The sequence below is a fragment of the Prionailurus viverrinus genome, chromosome D3 (genome assembly GCF_022837055.1).
Source record: "Prionailurus viverrinus isolate Anna chromosome D3, UM_Priviv_1.0, whole genome shotgun sequence".
Classification (NCBI taxonomy): domain Eukaryota; kingdom Metazoa; phylum Chordata; class Mammalia; order Carnivora; family Felidae; genus Prionailurus; species Prionailurus viverrinus.
This window is the reverse complement of record NC_062572.1, coordinates 53,646,396-53,669,580: the sequence shown is the minus strand read 5'-3', so window position 1 is coordinate 53,669,580 and position 23,185 is coordinate 53,646,396. Positions and strand designations below refer to the sequence as shown.

At 35.9% G+C, this 23,185-nt stretch overlaps 1 pseudogene; it reads right to left on the bottom strand.

The window, feature by feature from the left end:
- Positions 1–19,414, bottom strand: part of LOC125148654 (60S ribosomal protein L10-like) — a 77,910-nt pseudogene extending 58,496 nt beyond the window's left edge.
- Between the last annotated feature and the right edge of the window lie 3,771 nt (positions 19,415–23,185).

Sequence of the window (23,185 nt, the reverse complement as noted above, 5' to 3'; positions counted from 1 at the left end):
CACAGGGAAGAAACATAAATTTAAAATAACTTGATCAATCCAAAATAAGCAAGAAAGAAGAGAAAAAATTCTAGTTCAATAAATATACATAAATCCAAATATATAAATAACCCTAGTAATTCTAAGGAAAATAAATAATCAAATAAAATATGATCACTCTGGATTAAAAAATAGAATCTCAATATAGACATATCTGAAAGACATATCTGAAATTAAAAAGCACACAGTACTGGGGTGCCTGGATGACCCAGTCAGTTAAGAGTATGACTGTTGATTTTGGCTCAGGTCATGATCTCACAGTTCGTGAGTTTGAGCCCCGCATCAGGCTCTGTGCAGCCTGTGTGGGATTCTCTCCCTCTCCCTCTCTCTCTGTTTCTCCCCCACTTGTGTTCTCTCTCTCAAAGTAAATAAACGAACTTTAAATTAAAAAAAAAAAGTATATGTTGTTCTATATCATTAAGTCTGTTTTTTGGTTTGCTTCTCTCTTTTTTCTCCTCTACTTGTTTGTTTTGATTCTTAAATTACAGATGAGCAGATTAATATGGGATTTATCTTTCTCTGACTGACTTATTTCACTTAGCACAGTACTCTCTAGGCCCACCCACATCATTGCAAAATGCACTGGGTGTTGTTGTATGGAAGCACTGAATCACTGTATAGTATACCTAAAACTAATATTACATTGTGTGTTAACTGACTGGAATTTAAATTTAAAAAATCTTAAAAAAGCACACAGTGTATTGCAAAAGTATGGGAACTATACTGAATTAAACAAAACAGCAGTAAACCAGTTGGTATAGCTATGCTAACATCAAAGATGACTTTAAGGCAGATAGAATTACCAGAGCTGAAGAAAGATACTCCACCATGATGATAGGGCCAATCAGTCAGAATCATCAATTCAAAATTTGCATGCATATACTAACATATGTTCATACTATGTCAAGAAAAAAGTTGATAGAACTAAAAGGGAAATAGAAACTACTACAAATCTGTGGAAACTGTTCACATATTTCTCTTGGTAATAGAGCAAAAATATAAAAACAAAACAGTAAAGATACAGAAGATGAGATGACATATTTAAAAAAAAAAATTGAACCTAATTGACAAAGAATGCCACCAATAACAACTGAAGAATATCTATTCTTTCCCAGTGTGCTTGAAACACCAAAATTTTGGCGCAGGTCATGATCTCTACACTAACATTCTCTCTCTAGATAGAAGAAGAAGGGGAAGGAGAAGAGAGTAATTTGGCCACAGTAGAACTACACTAGGAACCAATAATAAAAGGATCACTAGAAAATCCTCAAATGCCTAAAAAACATCAAACCCTTCTAAATAACCTGGGTCTAAAAGAAATCACAATGGAAATTATAAATATTTTGAACTATATAATGAAAGTGAGACTTGGTGAACTTTCTGGATGCAATGAACATATAATTTGAGAAAAAAATGTCATGTGTCAAAGAGCATGTTAGAAACAATCTAAGTAGCCATCTCTCAAAGTTATAAAAAGACATCTAGCAATTCCATGTTTCTAGCAAAGATCAGAAAGTCTAAGACACTTCGAAATGTACTTAAATGTATGTGTATGCGTTTTAAAATATTAAAGGACGAATTCGAAGCAGCCCTAGACTTAAGGGAGCAAAGTTCCCAAGAAGGCAAACCTTTTGGAGATGTGTGGCAACACTGTGCAGTTTCTTTTTTCCTCCTGTCTGAGTAGGGTATAAGTCACACGCAAAGAAAGACATAGCACCCAAGAGTCTGGAAAACATCAGAGTGTTAGCAAGTCTCCTAGGGACAGAATAACAAAAAAGGAACACAAATTAGGGTACTGGGGATCAGGTTCTACCGAAAAAAAGAGAGACAAAGAACAGAGTCAGACACTTCAGTTTTCCCATGTTTGATAATTGAGTTATTCTGAAGTCAGAGACCGGTCTAGAAAGCCAAGATGGCATCCTATACAAACTAAGGACTTCCAGTTTCTGGTTCTGCATGGAAGGAGGGTGGAAGTCACGACTGCCCATCATGACAAGTAAAAAGCTGCACAGACTGAACTGGCCACGATGCCTCTTGGATCCATGAGAGAGGGGAAGACCCAGGCAAGCCAGTGCCCCCAAGTTTGGAGAGAGACAGGCAAATGTCAGGAGTCAGGACTTCCTGGAGCACAGATTCAGGGCCTGAGAGTGGGAGCCAATGCAGCAGATTGGAAAACCTGAGCTGTAACTGACAAACTGCTGGAAGCTTTGAGCAGACAGTTTTGAGAGTTAAAGACTCCAGGGGGATCCTGTCATAGGAGGGTTCCCACAAGAATTTCCTCCAAGAGCCTGAGTATCAGAGAAAATCCCCTTGGGCTTCAGGCAGGGGGACAGTAAAAAAGGAACCGTTTTCAAATATGCCAGAGCACTCTTCTTAACAAGGCCTGCCCACAAGGAAACTAGTTAAGGGTAGCCTAACCTGCTGGGGAATTATCAGAGTCTCACTGATCTGGGGAAGAGAACTACTAAGCCCCACCCACTCTAGCCATGCTTTCCTACCTAATCAGGGAGTAAAAAACCCGAGAAACACTTGTGAAGTTCATAGTCCAGAGTCACAGATTGGCTAAAAGACTGAGCCCTAAAGATAGGACTGTAGAACCTGCCCCTCCCCCACACCTCACCACCATATTATTAAAGGTCCACTTATAGCATTTCCTTTTCTGAAGTACATCATATCGAGCTTTCAAGAAAAAATTTACAAGGTATACCAAAAGGCAACAAGCAAACAAGCAAACAAACCACAATTTGAAGAGACAGAGGAGCATCAGAACCAGATCAGACAGGGATGCTGCAATTATCAGACCAAGAATTTAAAAACAATTATGGTTCATATGCTAAGGGCTCTAATGGCTACAGAAGACAGCATGCAGGAACAGATGGGCAATGTAAACAGAGAGATGGAAATCATAAGAAGGAATCAAAAAGAAATGCTAGAGATAAAAGCAAACAAACAAAAAACATTGTAACAGAAATGAAGGATAACTTTGATGGGCTTATTAGCTGACGAAACCTGGTTGAGCAATGTGGATGGAGTTTTCAGCAGTTGATTAGCTATGAAGAGTTAAGAGGTAATAGTTCAGAGATCAATGGAGAAAGATGACACTTTAAAGACCAAGCATCTAAGGTAGAACGTCTCAAAGACTGTGACCTAGTAGCAGGTGGAGGAGACCAGGACTGGAAGTCTTACCAAAGTAACAACTTACATTCAAGCCGAGTCAGTGCTTAATTGGAGTAAGGTGGCCAGCTTCCTTGTTATTTGTCTAGCAAAGCAGAGAGTAAACCTCCTAGAGAAAAGGTAATCTGATCTAGATGCTTTAAAAATGCTTTTAGTTTAATGTCTGGTATTGCTCAAAACATTAACAAAACATGCCAAGAGAAAGACTAAATGATTGAAAGTCAATAGAAAAGAATGAAAACAGACCCATTGGTAATAAAACAGCTTTTAGAAATATCAGGCAAGGATATTAAAGAGAAAAATGGAGGCATAGATAGGGAAGAGAGATAAAATATGGAGAATTTCTCAAAAAATTGGAATTTATATAAACTCATCAAATTAAAATACTAGTATTGAAAAATTCAATAAGTGAGTATTGAGAACTCTGATCAACAGAAAATATACAGATTTTAATACAGAAAGGAAAATTGAATATACCAAGAAGTATGTGTGTGTATGTGTGTGGGTGCACACACGTATATCAATGAAATAACTAATGTATCTATAACAGTGTTCCTAGAAGGACACAGAAAATTAAGCTGTAGCAATTTTTCAAGATATAATAGCAACCTGGGATTTTCCAAGACCAATGACAAATTTCAACTCAGATATCCAAGAAATCTACAATTCCAACCATTAAGGAATAAAAGCAAATTGTGACTAGGCATACCCTGGGCCAGCTTCTGAGAGCCAAAGACAGATAATATTTTGAAACCAGAAAGAGAAAGAGAAAAAAGATATATTAACCTTAAAATATCAACATACAACACCATCAACTATCTTTTAAACAAAAATTATCACAACCAGAGGAAAATATAATGCAGTCATTAGAGTGCTAAATAAAAATAGTTGCCAAACTATAATTCTATGCTCAGAAAAAAATTCTTAAAAAAAAAGAAAAGCAAAAAAGCAGAACTATGCTTAAAAATTAAAAAAAAAAAACCAAAGGAAATTCTCAGATAGAAAAAAACATGATCTCAGTCAGGAACAGAGAAATAAGAAGCAAAAAAAGTTAATTTGCCAAAATAAAAACAGGATTAAAAAAAACCCATAAGTGTCCTGTATCTATTAAAGAAATTGAATTTGTATTTTTAAATATTCTTATAAAACATTACCAGCCCTATACAGTTTTAGTGATGATTTAGTCAAACCTTTAAGGTACAAGTAACACTAATATTTTAAAATGTTATTTTGGAGAATGGAGAAATGGAGAATACTTCTTACCTCGTTGTATGAGGCCAGCATAATTTTGAAAACAAAATCTGATGAGGACATTAAAAGGTATAAAATTAGAGGCCAAGCTCTCTTATGAACATAAATGCAAAATCCTGAGTACAGTGTAAGCAAATAGAATCCAATAATATATAAAACTTGATTATATACCATAACTACTTTGCATTTCTTACATCAAATTCTGGATTAGGTGTCAACAATCTCCCAACATAATTAACCACAGTGACAAGCATATTGAAGGAAAAAGAAATATAATCATCTTAATATGTATAAAAATATTTACTAAAATTTCATGCCATTTATATTTTTAAAAATAAACTTAGCATTCAAGAAGTATGAAAAACTTCCTTAACCTGATTATTGCATCTACAAAAATTAACTAATATATAATTTCTAGTGAAATTTCTCAAAGGCTGGACCAAAAAGACACAGGCACTCACTACCATTAATCAACATTCCACTGGAGGATCAATCTACCATTTACAATAGTATTTACTATTTACAATAGTATTAAAAAGTCACAAAGACTTAACAATATATCTAATGAAAGATGGGCAAAGCCTCTTTCTACGAATCTGCCCATTTTTATTAGAGAAATTTTGCAAGGCCTAAATAAGTGAAAGCATGGACTGCAATCATAATTTGAAAGATTCAGTGTTGTAAAGATATCAATCTCCCTAAAATGATCAGTAAATTCCACAGTCTCAAACTTAATTTTATATCTAGAACATATAAGAACTACAAATCAGTTACTACATGGCCAAAAACAAAATAGGAAAATAGGTTAAAGATTTGGACAGGTACTTTGCAAAAGAGTATGTTCAGAGTCAATAAACATAAGAAAGGGTGTCAGGAAATGCAAAGTAAAAGCCTAATTAAACATATTATCTCATTTCCATTAAGGTGGGTAAGTTTTGTTTTTGTTTTATTTTTCGTGGTATCTATAACCAGTTGCTGTTGGAAGTACAAACTGATATAACCACTTTGAAAATCTGTTTAAATTTTAAGTTTAAATATTAACTTTATAACACGTATATCCTGACTCAGTAATCTATTACTAGGAATACACTCCCAAAATTGTGCATATATGTTCACCAAAAGGCATGCATAAGGATATTTATAGCAATACTATTTGAAAGGACCCCAAAATGGAAATAACCCTAATGCCTATTAATAATAGGATAATGACATTATGTGTTCATTTAATGGAATATTAGAAATCAATGAGCATGAATAACCCACTGAATGGATTCTTCTCAAAATATAACATTGAATGTAGCAAGATCATCACAAAAAATCATACCTTATATAATTCCATTTTCATGACGTTGAAAACTAGCAAAACTAAGTGATAACAAAAGTCAGAAAAGTGTTTTTTTGAAGGGAGATAGTGACTTTAAAAGGGATAATGGAGGATATCTGATAATGTTCTATTTCTTGATCTGACTGTTGATTATAGGAGTCTGTTCAGTCATGAAAATAGTTGATCTGTACAGGTATTTTTGCACTTGTCTATATATATGTATATATACATATATATAATTATTATATGTCATGCTATACATTATATGTATTACGCTTTGATAAAAGCCTTACTTAAAAAATAGCACAACCTCTTCCGTCTTTGGCTGTCTTACATCTCTTAATATCCAAATGATGAGACTGTCAAGTCCTCGTCTAATGAAACCATAGTCATTGCCATCTTTTACTAATGTTTCTTGCTTCCAATATTATTGAAATGTACATTAGTTCCTTAAATTAGCACTCCTTCTAAGGAGAAACTCATTATAATCATTGTTTTGCTCTTAAATCAGACACAGTACACAGTGACATCTCTCTCCAGATCTGCAGTGGAAAATTTTTCTGTGACAGCTTTTCCATTAATAAATTCTGAAAAAGAAAGTTTCCACTCTCGAATTTTCTTGGCATCAGTGTATTACAGGATCTGAGATGGTTGTAAACTGCTGGCACTATGGGAAAACAGCACCATAACTATTTGTAAAAATGGATTTTCTAGTTATACCTGCTAGCCCACAGTAAGTAGGAGGCATTCTCACAGATATCTGGCCATCCAATTCGGCAGTTTATTTTTCCCCATGTAAGAAAGATAGAAGTATAGCTACCCCAGAGGAATTGTTATGGCCTCTGCTTTTGGAAATGGCCTATTTCTTTGTCCATAGCTATGAGAATGTGTCCAATTCCTTTGTGTCCAATTCCTTTGTGAGATTTTAGCAACTTTGAGAAAATTTTGCAAGTGAGTGATGAAGTCTCTTGTCATTTCTCCTCAAAATATACCCTCACCTTCCTCACCTATGTGGTCTGAAATTGAACTCAAATTCAGGTTCTATCTCACAAAGCAAAAATCTACAGAGGTATGAAAAGATCATGAAATGTGACTATGAATTCCAATAATCACTTGGTCTTTCCCATAGGAAGTGAAAGAAATTAGAGAAAATTAGATTTTACTGAGCTAATGAGGCACACAGGAAAAGGTCTGGTTTTGCTTTCACTTTTTTCATTGAAGCAAGCAATGTGAGATTGCAGCTAATTTTGCATTCACTTTCATCTATTTAAGTCATAAATCAGATAAATGTAAAAGTTCAACTGAAAATCCGGTATGTCAAAAAGGATGGGGAGGAAGATTTAGCATTTACTGGGCAACTATTATTAACATATTACGCGTAATCTTCACAATAATCTTATGAAATAAATATTATTGTGATTTTATAGATCAGTAAACTAGCGTCAGTGGCCCACCATCTCCAAGTTCACAAAGCTATTATATCACAGGAAAAAAAGTCCATATTCTTATCATGCTAACCATGTGGCCTTTACCACCATGGGGACTTCAACTCTAATTTATGGTAGAAATCATTTTAATTCATGCCAAATCTTATTCTATTTGGGAGCACATGGCAGCTTATTTTTTGGAAAATGTGTGGACTATTTTCAGATTATATCATGGGCTTTGGATTTTCTAAATAGCAGAAAATACATGTAAAAAATTAATTTGCACCTACACACCTGGAATGCAATTAGAAAAGATGTCTACAATAATGTTTATATTTTCTAGGGGATTTGCTGAACAGGAAGGAAAAAACACTCTGAAGTAAAAATCTAGTAACAAAGCATTGTATCATGAACCAGATAGCTATCTTATGCAATGTAGTCCATCACTTAAGGAGATATATAATGTAGGTAATGATTAAGATCATGGATTTCAATATCAAGAAAACCTGTGAATTACCATATGTCATGAAATCTAAGACATTATTGACTATGAGAACTAACAATACATTATAATGAAGGAAAGAATGCTATCAAATAATTTTAAGACACTTTTGATTGTCTGATGCATCCTTACTTCAGAGGTGTTAAATTTGAAAAATATATATACATGTAGATTTAATGACATGAGGAAGCTATGTTATATAAACTATAAATGTTATGGTGGCTGAAACAAAATACAAATGTATTCCTCACTAATGTATGTAATGGGTGTTCCTCACTGTGGCTGCTTCCCTCTGAGAATTGACTCAGGGATCCAGAATTTTTCCATGTTGAGTCTGGTCCATCTTTAATACGATTTCTAGGGTCCTTGTGCTTATATACATAAAGATGGTGGAAGAGAATAAAGAACCTGGGGGACTATGCCTGAAAACTGTGTATGAAACAGGCTGGGAATGAAATTTATCACCAGTACTCCCATTTCATGGCTAGAACTCAGTCACAATGCCACAAAGTAAGCATCCAAAGTAAAAGAAAAGTGAAAGAAAAGGAATCAAGTTTGGTGCAGAGTCAAGCTCTACTGAGACCTGCGAAGTTAGACTCCTCATGCTCACCAGTGTCCGTGGCTCTCCCCACTCACAGACACACGCATTCCTCTTTCCCATCCCCCTTTTGTTTGAATGGATCACTGAATGAAAACATCAAGGGCAGCTGTCCTAAAGAGATACCCAGATCCACAGTGGCCTTGTTATGTACAAGATTCTAGTGTTAATTGTTTTAATGCATCTAAGAACTGAATACAGTGCCTGGCATATAGCAGTTAATCCATAAATAAAATTTATTATCCTTATTTTTATAAAATCATTACCAACTTTTGAATGTGGAATCTTTATTCCGATTATACTTACATCATGTGTAAATATGTAAATAATTATCTTCACATTAGACTTGCAAACTAGTGTTTGCCTCAATTACTTCATCTTTTAAAGTCACTGAAAAAAATAAATCCATTGTCATAGTTTTCAGATAGAATTAAGGTGCTTACCCTACAATCTAGCACTTGCACTACTGGGTATTTACCCACCATATAAAAAAAAAAAGCTGATCAAAGGGATACATGAACCTGGATTTTTATAGCAACATTAATAGCCAACTTATGGAAAGAGCCCAAATGTCCATTGGCTGATGAATGGATAAAGAGGTGTGTGTGTTTGTATACAGACACACACGCACACACACACACATACAATGGAATATTGCTCAGCCATTAAAGAATGAAACCTTGCCATTTGCCATGACATGGATGAGCTAGAAAGTATTATGCTGAGCAAAATAAGTCAGTCAGAGAAAGACAGATACCATATGTGGAATTTAGGGATAAAAACAGATGAACATAGCAGGGAAAAAAGAGAGAAAGAGAGAGAGGCAAACCACGGAATGGACTCTTGACTATGGAGAATAAGCTAGGGTGGAGAGGAGGTGGCCAGGGCACAATGGGTTGAATAGGTGATGGGAAACTGGGGATGGTGCTTACTGTGGTGAGCACTGGGTGTTGTGTGTAGGTGATGAATCACGGGATCCTGCACCTGAAACTAATATTATGCTGTATGTGAACTAACTGGAATTTAAATAAAAACTTGGAAGAAAAAAATAAAGAATTAAGGTGCTTAGAACCCTTCATAGGGTAGTACACAAAGATGATCTGTTTATAGAAGCCAGGAAGAATGCTAGCAGTTGTGACCTCTCTACCTGGGGTTATGTGAGAGTTCTGGTGTTTGAATTAGGATGGGCACAAATTGACAAAAGTTCAGTCTTCAGTGACTCCAGAAAGCTTGTCCTAATCTCAAATCTTTCTAAAGTTTTTGGGATCCATGGAAAAACAATGAATTTGCACCAGGAAGATGGCAATAGTTTTGGGCTCGAATATGCCTTATCTCCATGCTAATAAGCACTCCACTTCCATTGTGAGACCACCACTCTGCATTTTTAGGAGCCTAAAAGGAACCACAGGCCCCTCATTTTATATATAAAGCCAAGAGGCATTTGGATTTATGCCAAATTGTGCTAAGGGGGTGAAATGAGATTAATATTTATCTTACCTCACGTGAAACTGAAGGGATGTCATATTCTAGAATGAGTTAAAATAAACGTACAATTTAAGGGAAAAATATGAAGAAAGGACACATTTTGATGTCATTCTGGGCAAAACTGAATGCATGTATGGGGAAATAGAATGAGTGGGACAAAATGAGAATTTAAGGCCAAAGCATAATTCTGTCTGCCTATGGTCCATTCTTTTTGTTTTGCTTTGTTTCCTGGCCATTCTTCTTCTTCTTCTTTTTTTCTTAAGATATAATTGATATTGTGTAAGGGATCCATTCTTAGAGCAAAAGTACAAGTTAAGTTTTCAACTTCCCAAAGTGCAGAATAGATGTTATCCAAAGCTAAATTATTATTCAAAAATAATTTCAGTTGATAAAATTCATTGTATAGCCAGGCATATTTTTGGGTGAATGACTATAAATACAGATTACCCATCTGCTGTTGTCTTTGAAAAATTCACCGCTTCTTATTCTCATTTTATCTCTTCTTTGCTCTCATGCTGTCATTAGCTTCAAAGTGAGGACCATACACAGTACAGACATGCAGGGGATACAGAAGCTGATGTAAATCAGGGCCACTGTGGACTGATTTTGGATGCAGCTGTTACTCAATTTTACAACATACACTCACTGTACTTTTGTGTTTTTCTAAATTATCAAAGTCAGTAATTTAACTGATTCCTGTAAGACAGTTCAAAATATCTTCTCTTTCAATTATTTGAACATTTTACTGGAGTAATTTTGACTCCAGTGAAATTATTCTCACTTTTCAAAGTAAATAAGGGGTGCCTCGGTGGCTCAGTCGGTTGAGTGTTAGACTTCAACCCAGGTCGTAATCTGCGTTTCATGGGTTTGAGCCCTGCGTCGGGCTCTGTGCTGACAGCTCGGAGCCTGGAGTCTGCTTTGGATTTTGTGTGTGTGTCTCTTTCTCTGCCCCTCCCCTGCTTGCACTCTGTCACTCTGTCTCCCAAAAATGAATAAATATTAAAAAATTTTAAAAATAAAAATAAAAGTAATCAATGTTTTAAGTAACGTTAAATATGAATGTTATTGAGATTGATTAGAATAAAAATATTTTATTCTTTATTGTTTATAATTCTTTCCTATAAAACATTATTTTAAATTTTCTAAAAGACGTCTATACTCTGAAGATGAAATAATTACTTTATAATTTTTATAAGGATGCTAGTTTCCATAACTACCAAATATAAGATATTCAGATGTGGAAAAATGGCCCATATCATATATGTGATAAGTTTTACTATTGTATATTTAAAACTTATTCTTGAGGCTTATCATCTCAGACATGTAAAGCATGAAATTGTTAACTATAGAGATAGGTTTTTAGCACGCAAATGTTAAGTTCTGTCTTGAAACTAATTCTTTTTCTTTATATGTTTATGACAAAATATATGATAAAAGTATAAAGCTTAATATTTGAAGCCCTTCCTAAAGCAAATAATTAAAATCACATTGAAATGATTACCTGAAAAGGTATTCATTCTTTCTTCACATACTGTCGGAGTTATCTGTGTAAAAAAAAATTAAACTGAGTAAATTTTAAAGATCTTATTGACTTTATATATAAGGATTTATGAATCTGGCAACATCCCATCTTAGCAGTTAGAAAAGTCTTTGAACTGTACAAAATAAAAGACTTTTATAGGCAGAAGAGAACCAGACTAGGAGGTTATACTTAACAAAAAGTGGATTGGTCCTGGTAAGATCACTTTCTTTTAGGGCATTCAGGGTGTATCAGACATATTACCTCACTAGGTTTGATTAGGTATCTCCTAACTCAGTGGTTTAAGGTTCCATTTCTGAAACTGTAAATTAAATTAAGTCTCTTAGTTTGGAGACCATGGGGCTTAGCATAAGTGACTCCACTGCAGTCCTGTTGACATTTTTTACATCTGCAAGGTACTGTTTGCTCAAATATTCCTGTTTTGGCTTACATTTATTATGCTCTCTATGTCAAATACTTAGCTTGGGTTTTTTGTTAACTGAGGATGTTGTGTTAAAATTTCAAATCTAGATCTATCCTGAGTAGTTTGCAAACCATTAAAAATTGTTTAGTAAACTAATGAAAGCTCATTTCCTGAGGTATCTCTAGTAAAAACAAACAAACAAACACTTCTCTTAACCCATTGTAGGACAAACTGACTCCAAATATTTTATTGAGTATTTATAAATTTTTATTTTAATTTCTGTACAAGGGTCAATGAAGGTAACTTGCTTGTAATCCTCTTAAATTTTTCTTTTTTTTCTTTGCTTTTCTTTTCTTTTTTTCTTTCTCTTTCTTTTCTTTTCTTTTCTTTCTTTGTCTTTGCCTTTTCATTCTTTTTCCCTATCATTCTCTATGGCAAATTTTGAGTCTATGGCAAGAAAAAAAATATGAATCCAGAGGCAAATTTTTGTCCATGAATTTCAAAAGCTATCTAAAAGCAAAGATGTCCTACTTAAAAACTTAAAGTGAAACCAAATTAAAATACAAAATTAAATTAAATTACAAATTAAAATACAAAAACTGACATTAAAATCTTTATTGCAAAAGTAAGGATTTTGTTTTTTCATTTTCACTGAATATCCTTCATGTATCTTTGGAATGATGACCTTAAAAACAATTACACATTTTTGTTTTTATTCCCAAGGGCTACTTGCCAACCATATTATACTTTCCGAGTTGGATCTCAATTTGTGGCTGCCCTTTAATCACTGAAGGTCCCTTTTTATCATGTCTGTACTAATTGGTGTTAAAACACTTGACAATCTATTGTGATTTGTTTCCTTAGCTTGCATCTCTTTCCCCACTCAATGATTAATAGAGATGTTAAATAAGATTACAACCTAATAACAATGCCCTTCCTTCACTGCCTTAATCTCTCCTCAACTAGATAGCAATATGTTGTTGTTTTTTTAAAGTTTATTCATTTATTTGAGAGAGAGAGAGCAAGAGAGCCCATGTCTAGTCATCTGCACACGTGCACAGCAGGAGACGAGGGGAGAGGCAGAGATAGAGGGAGAGAGAGAGAGACAGAGAGAGAATCCCAGGGACTGACAGTGCAGATCCCAACGCAGGGCTTAAACTCAAGAACTGTGAGGTCATGACCTGAGCCAAAGTCAAGTTAGAGGCAATATGCTTTTTGCCCCAGCAATATGCTTTTTCAGTGGAAGCAAAATATGGTTTCAGTCCAGTGTCCTGTGAAGAATTAGACTGGATAATTTGCAAATTTATGGTCTCCCTTCAGTCTAAGATATCTATAACTTGAGGTTGTCATTTTAATTAATTGACAACAGTTTATGTTAGTATTTTAATGAAATCAAATGTGAGCCTTATTTCTAAAAAGGAATTTCACACACACACACACACACACACAACATATGCACATGCACACACACACATGCACCCCTTAGGTTATAGATATTTAAAAAACGAATTTACAAATTTCAATTTATACTTTTCAGTTTCTTTTTTTTTTTTAATTTTTTTTTTCAACGTTTATTTATTTTTGGGACAGAGAGAGACAGAGCATGAACGGGGGAAGGGCAGAGAGAGAGGGAGACACAGAATCGGAAACAGGCTCCAGGCTCTGAGCCATCAGCCCAGAGCCCGACGCGGGGCTCGAACTCACGGACCGCAAGATCGTGACCTGGCTGAAGTCGGACGCTTAAGATCGTGACCTGGCTGAAGTCGGACGCTTAACCGACTGCGCCACCCAGGCGCCCCAATACTTTTCAGTTTCTTGAAGACATCTTAAAGTGGATTTACTCCAAAAAGTGGGCTTCAATTAACCTCATCTCAGAATGATTCTTGTACCATTTTGGGGAACAGTTTCATTGAGATGAGATTCATGCATCATAAAATTCACCCTTTTAAAATACATAATTCAGAGGTTTTTCGTATTTGCCATTGTGCAACCATCATTCACTACCCTGAGCTGTATATTTTCATATGCTGTTGTTACAACATTTTTGATGTTACTTGACTGTGTTATTTATTGTAGCTTAAATATTTACTTCCTAGTTATTTTATATAGACCCTTTTTTCTTGACATGATTGCAAGTTCATTTTGGCTGGACATACATGCTTATAACACAATATTTAATTGGATGTTTTGAGTGTAGCAACGAGGTAAAATGGATTGCAACTTCAAAATGAATATGCGTCAGATCACATCAGGCTGATTTTATTTTATTGTATTATTATTTTTTTAATGTTTTATTTATTTTTGAGAGACAGCAGAGGAAGGAGGGGCAGAGAGAGAACCCAAGCAGGCCCTGCATTGACAGCACTGTCAGTGCAAAGCCTGATGTGGGGCTCAATCCCAGGAACCCTGAGATCATGACCTGAGCTGAAATCAAGAGCTAGATGCTTAACTGACTGAGCCACCCAGGTGCCCCCATTGGGCTGATCTTATAAAGGAAATACTTAAAATTCCTTTTACAACTCATTTTCTCATGTCCCTTTGCTGTCCTTAGATCCTGGCAGATTGGGTCTTTATCTAGGTCTCTGTGCCTTAGAGATTGCACTGGTTTGAATAGTGTCCTCACCCCTAAATTCATCTATCCAGAACCTCAGGATGCAATCTTATTCATAAATAAGGTCTTTGCTAATGTAATCAAGTTAAAGATGAGTTCATACTGAAATAGGGTGGCTCCCAAATGCAATATATCTGGTGTTCTCATAACAAGAAGCAGATTGGGGCACAGAGACAGAGAAGGCCATGTGAAGACACAGGCAGAGACTTGTGTAAGGTATCTACCAGACAGGGAACATCAAGGATTACCAGCAATGACTGTAAGCTAGAAGAAGCAAAATGTCCATGCTAGAGCCTTCACAGGGAGCATGCCCCTGCTGACACATTGATTTCAGGCTTCTAGGTGTAGAACTGGTAGAATACATTTCTGATATTTAAAAAACTTTTTTAATGTTTATTTTATTTTTCGAGACAGAGAGAGACACAGCATGAGTGGGGGAGGGGCAGAGAGTGGGAGACAGAATCCGAAGCAGGCTCCAGGCTCTGAGCTGTCAGCACAGAGCTGGGTGCGGGGCTTGCATGGGTCAACTGTGAGATCGTGACCTGAGCCGAAGCCCGACACTCAACTGACTGAGGCACCCAGGCACCCCACGTTTCTGATATTTTAAATGACACATTTTGTGGTACTTTGTTTATAGAAGCCCCAGGGAACAATACAGGGTCTCAACACTTGGGAACGCCATCCTCAAACTCTTTAAGGTTCCTCTCTGTTGTCCAGGTCTAGTGTCCATGGGCAGCAGGATGGATAATACATCGTGATGTATAAATGATAAAACTAGGATTAAATACATGGTATTAGGGAAATTTTGAGGTAAGAAGATAGTGATTTTAAATGAACATTTTTCAAAGATCAGAGCATTTTGTTAAATAACGGTATTGCTACCTTTTTCTTTGGATGGAAGATATGAAATTAACCAGGAATGGTGTGTTTGACAAAAAGAATGATGCGAAAAGATAATGTCTGAACTGGAAGATCTGAAGAAGAAAAAATGGGGCCTGAATACTATATTTAGTATTCACATGCTGTGATCGGACAATTAACAAAAATATAAGTTCTCTTTCTTATATTTCTTAAATACAGAAAGAGATATTCTAAATCTTCATTCATGAATGATTATATATCACATGGACACATGTGAGAGAGAGATATATATCCATATATATCCATATATATTTATAATCAAATGGTTTTATAGACAAAATCCCCACAGAAACTATTGACTCAAGGACCCACACAGCCTAGGAATGGCCCAGCCACACCTATATAAAATACTAGAAACGAGGAAGAAGCACAATTCGTAAAGAGGATTGTCTGAAGAAATTTGTTCTCTAACACTTGCCTGCCCTTTCAAACTTCTAACAAAAACAAGGGGAATAAGTAAGATGTTCTTTTTCTCTTCAAGATAAGAGGTCCAGCTTCCATGGGATAAATAAGAGCTTAATATATATCCTTTGGATTTTGGAGAGCATACTCATATCTGACATGTAGCTGAGGAGTCTGAAGACAAGAGGCTGTTTCCATTGGCCTGAGGCAGCAGGAAAGATATAGACATAGAGATAGAGAGAAAGGGGGGGCGGGGACAAGGCTTTTTTGGGAAGTAACTGAACTTCCACTGAATATAAGAGCTACATGGGAATCATTTAAGTCTTTCAGGTCTTAACAGAAGAGAAGCTGGAGGCTGACTGTTGATCATCCGATCCCGAGTATGAAGGGCAATCACAAACAAATAAGCATCAAAAACCACATACATCCTGTTCTGGAATAATAGCCATGAACGACCAACAGCATTGTTAAATTCTCTGAAGACCATAGGAATAAATGCCCCAGGGCAGAAAGTGGGATTTAAGTTTTGGTCAGACCTTGAGGTCACAAATGCGATTTAAAAACAGCAATCAATAAAGAACTTTCTTGCACCCTTACCACCGCTCCCTCCCCAGGCTCTTACCAAGAATGTGAAAATGGCATTTTGTAGAAAAGGCAAATAAGCATGGAAAAAAAAATCAACAATCACTTCGCACATATTAAACCACATCTTGGTGGGGGGGGGGGGAATCTTCATACTGTTAAGCATTTGCAACTTAAAATGAGAGTTAAAAAAGCTTAAAATAAGAAAAATCTCATAGTGATCCACAATCTTGAGGCACTGCCTGGTGTCATCGTGTGGCAATAGGCAGACTACTCTTCATGAAAAGATTTAAAAAGTATGTGTGCGATGGGGAAATGAACTCCTTCTGGTTGCCTTCCATGAGTTTTGTTAATTAAGGATGTCAGTCAAAATGTTTTATCTAATAGAGCAGAGGCTGTGCTATGATGATATATAGCATGATACAAGCCATGATATGTAGGGGTACATGGAAGGAGGAAACTAGAATTTTCTCTAAAGCTTTTATAATGCATTTTCTTACTTTCTAGCTTCAGTTTCATAGCTGAATACTTTAAGTTCTTCCTGAAGAATCTCTAAACAACCTTGACCTGATGTCTTTTCATCCACTTGCCCTACAAGCATCCAGCCTTGGGGAAATCTTGCTGCCTGTGTTCGCTTTGTCTGTACATAGACTTTTGAGACTGTGGAGAAAATCACACACCTGAGCCAACTGGTGACACTACGCATTCATGGTTGCCTGTTTGATCAGTGTTCTAACAGTGATTTCAACTGAATTATGTTTCACCAGGCAATGTTCTTTCTCATTCTGACAAGAAATATTTTATCTTCTGTACTTCCTTTCTTTTCTTCCATGATTCCCTTTATTCTCAATAGATGATCAAGCCCCCTATTTCACAAAGGAAATAAACCTCTCTGAGAAGTAACGTCCAATTCCGGCTCTCCACAAGCCAGCAAACTTATCTGCATCTACACATACCTGTTTCTTTCTTTTTTTTTTTTTTTTTTCATTTTTTTTTCAACGTTTTTATTTTTGGGACAGAGAGAGACAGAGCATGAACGGGGGAGGGGCAGAGAGAGAGGGAGACACAGAATCAGAAACAGGCTCCAGGCTCTGAGCCATCAGCCCAGAGCCTGACGCGGGGCTCGAACTCGCAGAACGCGAGATCGTGACCTGGCTGAAGTCGGACGCTTAACCGACTGCGCCACGCAGGCGCCCCACCTGTTTCTTTCATTAACATGAAGTTCTTTCACCAAAGGCAAACCTATATCTGTTCCTATGTTTTAAGCCTTGTCTTATCCAAACTCTTTGGGACCTAACACTATTTATTAACTCTCATTCTTCTAGAATATCAAACTGTACCTTTTATCCAGGAAACTTCCCCATTTTCTCATGAGTTTTTTCAAATACCAACAAACACAGAAAATAGAAAAAGCAAAAAGTAAGCTGTTTCATGTTTAAAAAAAAAGTAATGATAACACACATACATGAATACCAGCAAAAGGGAACAGAGATAAATATAAAGTAGAAACAGATACTCATTTATTGCTGGGGGCAGTAGGCAATGATTCAACCTCCATTGGGTGACATTTTGGGCAATATCTTTCATATTTGTAAAAGTGTATATCTTTTTTCCTATAATCCTAATCTGGAAATTATCCCATGAAGACATTTGTGCATACGTAAGTGGAATATGCACAAGTTTATTTATTGCAATATTGCCAGTGATAAAAAATGTGAGTCAAATCAACTCACTGCTCAAAACGTAAAATGGATCTGCATTTCACTCAAAGAATATACCCAACTACTGTCAGTGGCTGCTCTTTGATCTTTATTTCATCATCTACTGTTGTCCTTTGACCTACTATGCTCCAGGCACATGGACTTTCTTGCTGTTCTGCCAACATGTCAGGCATGTGCTGGAATAATTCTTTCCTTTTGATTGGAACACTGTTTCCATATTATCTGCCTCTTGCATCTAGAATGTAAAGTCCGTGAAGGTTTTAATCTTTACCAGTTTTGTACACGGATAAAGGTCTGAAATAATCCTAGTACATAGTAGGCACTTAATAAATGTGTGCTGCATTAATGAATAAATCTGGATCTCCATTAAAGCTGGGTGTGAGGGTATAATATAGTAAATCCATAAAATATAATACCATGCATTACAAAAGAGACAAATAATGATTATGTTTTCTTTGTTCTGTAGAATACGTGTAAGGCATATGTTAAATCACGCACGCACACACACATACACACACACACACACACACACAAGATGCAAAGGGATACAGTATGCCATATTTGTATAAAATGTAGCAAAAAGAAAATACTGGTTCATAGTGGTTTACACTTTGTAAAGAAACTTCAGAAATGTGTTAAGATAACTAAAAATTTTAGAATTGTTCTCACACCCATTGTTTTGAACTCCATCACAGGGCCACACCTGATTGCCCCGGGAGCTGGTAAATGTAGACCAGCTGAACAGTCTTGAATCCAGATCTTCACTAAGATGGAAGAAGAGAATGAGCTTTTAGAGACTGAAAGTGTCCTCTGTGGTGTTTAAGAAAATATCATATATATCCATGTTGACCACAGAATACAGATATTCTGATTTCTCCCAGAATTTCTAAACTCAGGTCTTTTTTTTTTTTTCAGTCCTATACTTGAAAGGCAACTGCTACTTAAATGCTTAAGTTATGCCAAGTGTTAAAAGTTTCCCCTTGTCTTATCTCTTCCTTTGAATTATTCATAGAAATCTGCAATGGTGTTACTGTTAGTATCTCCAAAATGCCTGCCCCAGCCTTTATGTAATCCTTTCCACAAACGTGCCTTTCCTCAGTTTTCGAACTTCACAACCTTTGAATATCTTTGTCTATTTCAATAACAGCCAAATATTCCTTCCTGCCTCTTCCTGAATCCTAGGAACCTTATATATAAAGTAGGATATATGTTTCTGGTGTCTCATTTTCTCCAATTGCTTTTCTAGTCACTTCCAGCCCTAACATAAATCTGGCTGTTTCTTGAGCAAACTTCCTTGTCTGCATGCTTCTTAAGTAACAGAGGGTCAGGAAATGGAATAGATGCTCTCCGCGTTCCATTGTCACTTTCAAGTTGTTTCTCCTCGTTTCTCTTTCCAAAAATCTTAGATCCTTTGACATCTGACAAAATCCCCATCATCAGCCTACATCCTGGTCCCACAACTTTATTCATGGAAGATCTTAGCTCCTGCCCCACTGTTTCTCTCTGTGACTCTGCCCCATGTGGGTGTTCCTTTTGACATCTTGACATCTCAGGGTTTTGATCAGTCTATCAATCAGAGTCCTTATAAGAAACATTATCACCCCTTATGGTTCACAGGGAGAGATTTTGATGAGAGGACAACTTATATAAAGGAAGACAGTTACAGGAAAAATGGTGAAAGAACCTGAGAACAATCAAATAAAAACAAAACGAAAATAGAAAAAGCAGCAAACAAACATCAAGAATCCAATACGAAAGAATGAATGGAAGAGAAAAATAAAGAGAGATTATCTAGGCAAAGATTGGGATTTCAATCCTGCCGTTTATCAGTTACCCATTGTGATCATTTCATGAATAAGTCTCCGTGATGCAATTCTGGTCTTCACTTGACCGATGCAGGATTTCCTTCTAAATATGATGCGTCCTAAACTCTCCTGGCAGTGGGCTCTTCGCATGTACTACTGGAGGGCAGAAGGGGGTCTGGCAAATAGGCAGGTGTACCATAGCTGTTTGTGAAATGACTTATTGAATAAACGAGTGAATGGATCATGAATAACACACCCTGATTCACTTGTGTGTTTAAATCTGTAGTTCATAAAACTGTTTCAAAGACAGCACCTTTTAAAGGAAATTACCCCACATATCTCAGTGCTGGACTGCTATTACACTGTCCCAAACTAAATAAATGTGTTCACCCACATATCCTGTATAACCCAGATGTCACAGACCACAAATCTGTGATTATAAAATAAGGCAGTATGCCCCTTTAATCACTAAGCTTTGAGAGATCAAGAATATTCAAGCCTCTTTGCTAGAAATTACATCTCAAAGAGCACTAAAAAAAAAAAAAGACTCACTAATCTTTTAACCAAGTCAGTTCTGTTTTTCTTCATTTATAGCTCCCACTTACCCATTTCAGCTACCTCAGTATCTTTGCACTTGCTCACACCTCCCCCTGGAGTGTTTTTATGCAGGATCTTTGAAACAGTGACCCTATTCACTATTTAGGTTAAGGCTCAAATAATACCTTTCAGAGAAGACTCACCACACGTCTTTAACTCCTTTCCATCCTGTTACTGTATTATAGAAGATCAGAGTATTGTGTTTTTTTTTTAATAAAACATTATATTTGAAAGAACTGATTTTCTGTTTACCTATTTAAAGTTTTCAATATTTAAAGTTTTACTTACTTAAGGTGTTCCTTCCCTTACTAAATTATAAACTCCCCATAAGGAAGAATGCCGTTTGTCTTTACTACTGAATTTCCACAGTGTAAAGAGTCTGTGTGTTCCCTTTAAACATCATCTATAGGTTGTTTCTATCATATATATGACCTGAGATCACAATTATAAAATTCATTAATAATCTGTACTCACTATATATTTCATAGCATATGATAAATATGTATATAGACAATGGTATTGCCAAAAAAGTTGTATTGAAATAATACTACTTTTCTTTACATGCAGGTAAAGACTATTTATTGACAGGCAACAGTTACAAGGGTTATTTAGGTAACTATGTTCTTTATTTGAAAAAAAGATTTTAGAATAGCCTTTTAAAAACATTGACTTGTCTTTAGATTTGCTAGTATGGAAGTATTAGATGCTTTCTAACTTTTACTTGTTATTATTGCCAAAGTTTGAGCTCTCATTCAAACACATAACTCCACTGGGTATGGAATGAAGACATCTTGTGCATTCACACTCAGGACATGAAGAGTGGAGATTTAGTCATTTGATTGATATTTATTAAAATGACAAAGAGGCAAGTTCTATGTACCTTCTTAAAAACTACGTGCTTTTTTTTTTAATGCTTATTTTTGAGAGAGAGAGAGAGTACAAGCAGGGGAAGGGCAGAGAGAGGGAGACACAGAATTCGAAGCAGGCTCCAGGCCGTGAGCTATCAGCACGGAGCCCCATGCGGTGCTGGAACACACAGACAGCGAGATCATGATCTGAGCCGAAGTTGGCTGCTTAACCAACTGAGCCACCCAGACGCCCCAAACTATGAGTTTTTAATAGGGAAGCATAACTGTCCAACAGTAGAATGCACATTTGGACCTACTGATTTTCTGGCATCCAACATAGTTGCATTTTGTTTGATATAATGATATTTTCTCATGTTTGATATAATGATATTTGTTTACTCATTTACCCTATTAATGACAAGTTCCAGGGAATAATACCATGTCTTTTTTTTTTTTTTTTGGCTAAGCACTTCAAGTTGTTGTGGCTGATAAAATATGATATCCTCAGATGCTGTAATGAACTCCACTCATGACTCTGTCTCTGAAGGACTGGCCCCTAATACTCTGTAATCCATAAAGGACTCCTGTATAGCATTATGGGGCACTTAGGTCCAGAATATCAATAAAATCTGAAAAGGGGAATGTATGTTTGCTTTATGTCTCAGATTTTTGAGATGTCCCATCAGAACCATTTTTTATTTTCTCTTCATGGTACTATATAACATTTTACCTTCAGGGCTGCTTGCATTTTCATGCCAAACCTCTCCTTAAAAATTTTACTAACCTAGAGATTTAAGAAGGGAAATAAAATGGACTAGTAAAGATTGGCTTTGTGGTCCATATCCATTTCTTAGTGATAAGATTTAGACAAAGGAATTTCTATGATGTCAGAATAGAGATTGTCAACTACTCACAAAGTAATACAAATAACCATAAAAGAGAATAAATCTCTGTATAACACTATTACATGAGTCCTTTCAGCATAGATATGGAGGTTTCTTTATATTTAATATCTTGCAAGTTCTTCTGGTACTTATTTCAAAAACTATGGGAAAATGAATTATCGATATTCTGGCTGTGCTGTAGTTATTCTAGAATCTGCCAGACGCCCTCTAGTAGGAATCAAAATTTTACTTGACTGATGAGCTTGGTTGAGACTTTGCTGAAACCTGATCTGGTAAAAATGATGTAAGCAACTTCTCTTTGAGATAGTTGAGGCAGTAACATAGTCACTGAAGCAGTTCAATTCTGGAATTAAATTGGTGGTTTGAACTAGACCATCAAGTTCAATTCCAGCTCTGGTAACACATGGGTCTGTCCATAATATTACACATAACCCATGGCACTTCATGATACACACTGCTAATAGAGGCCAAAGCTAATGCAATTTGAGAGTTGAACAGAGAACATATCAGCAGCTTGCTGTTACTTCAGGCTTATAAATACTTGGAACTCTCAGTAAACTTTTAATAAAATTTCCAAATCACTAAAAGCTTGAATGTATGTAGTAATTTTATAGTCTTTTGTTCTCTCTCTCTTCTTAGATAAGTACTTACAGGAATTTTGCTGATTAGCCAGGATACTATAAGTCTGAGGAGAAGTCTAAAAAAAAAAAAATGCTAAATCAGGAAGGACTTTAAAAAAAAAAAACAAGTTGAAATGTTTTTATTTAGAAGAATAGGAAAAGCTATTGAACATTTTACCCTGAAAATGGTTTTACTAAGTGTCCATTTTGGTTCAAATATAAAGCTTATTGAAATGCCTAGGCAACATACCCAAAATCAATTTATCAAGTGGCTATCTTATCCTTCTGGGCAACATACATCTCAGTACCTCTGAATAAAGTTATCAAGCAATCTTGGTTAAATCACTGCCAACAAAAGTTTTATATTTTTCTAACAAATTTTCATTGTACATATATGAAAATCATTTTGTTTGTGTTTAATAGACAAAAA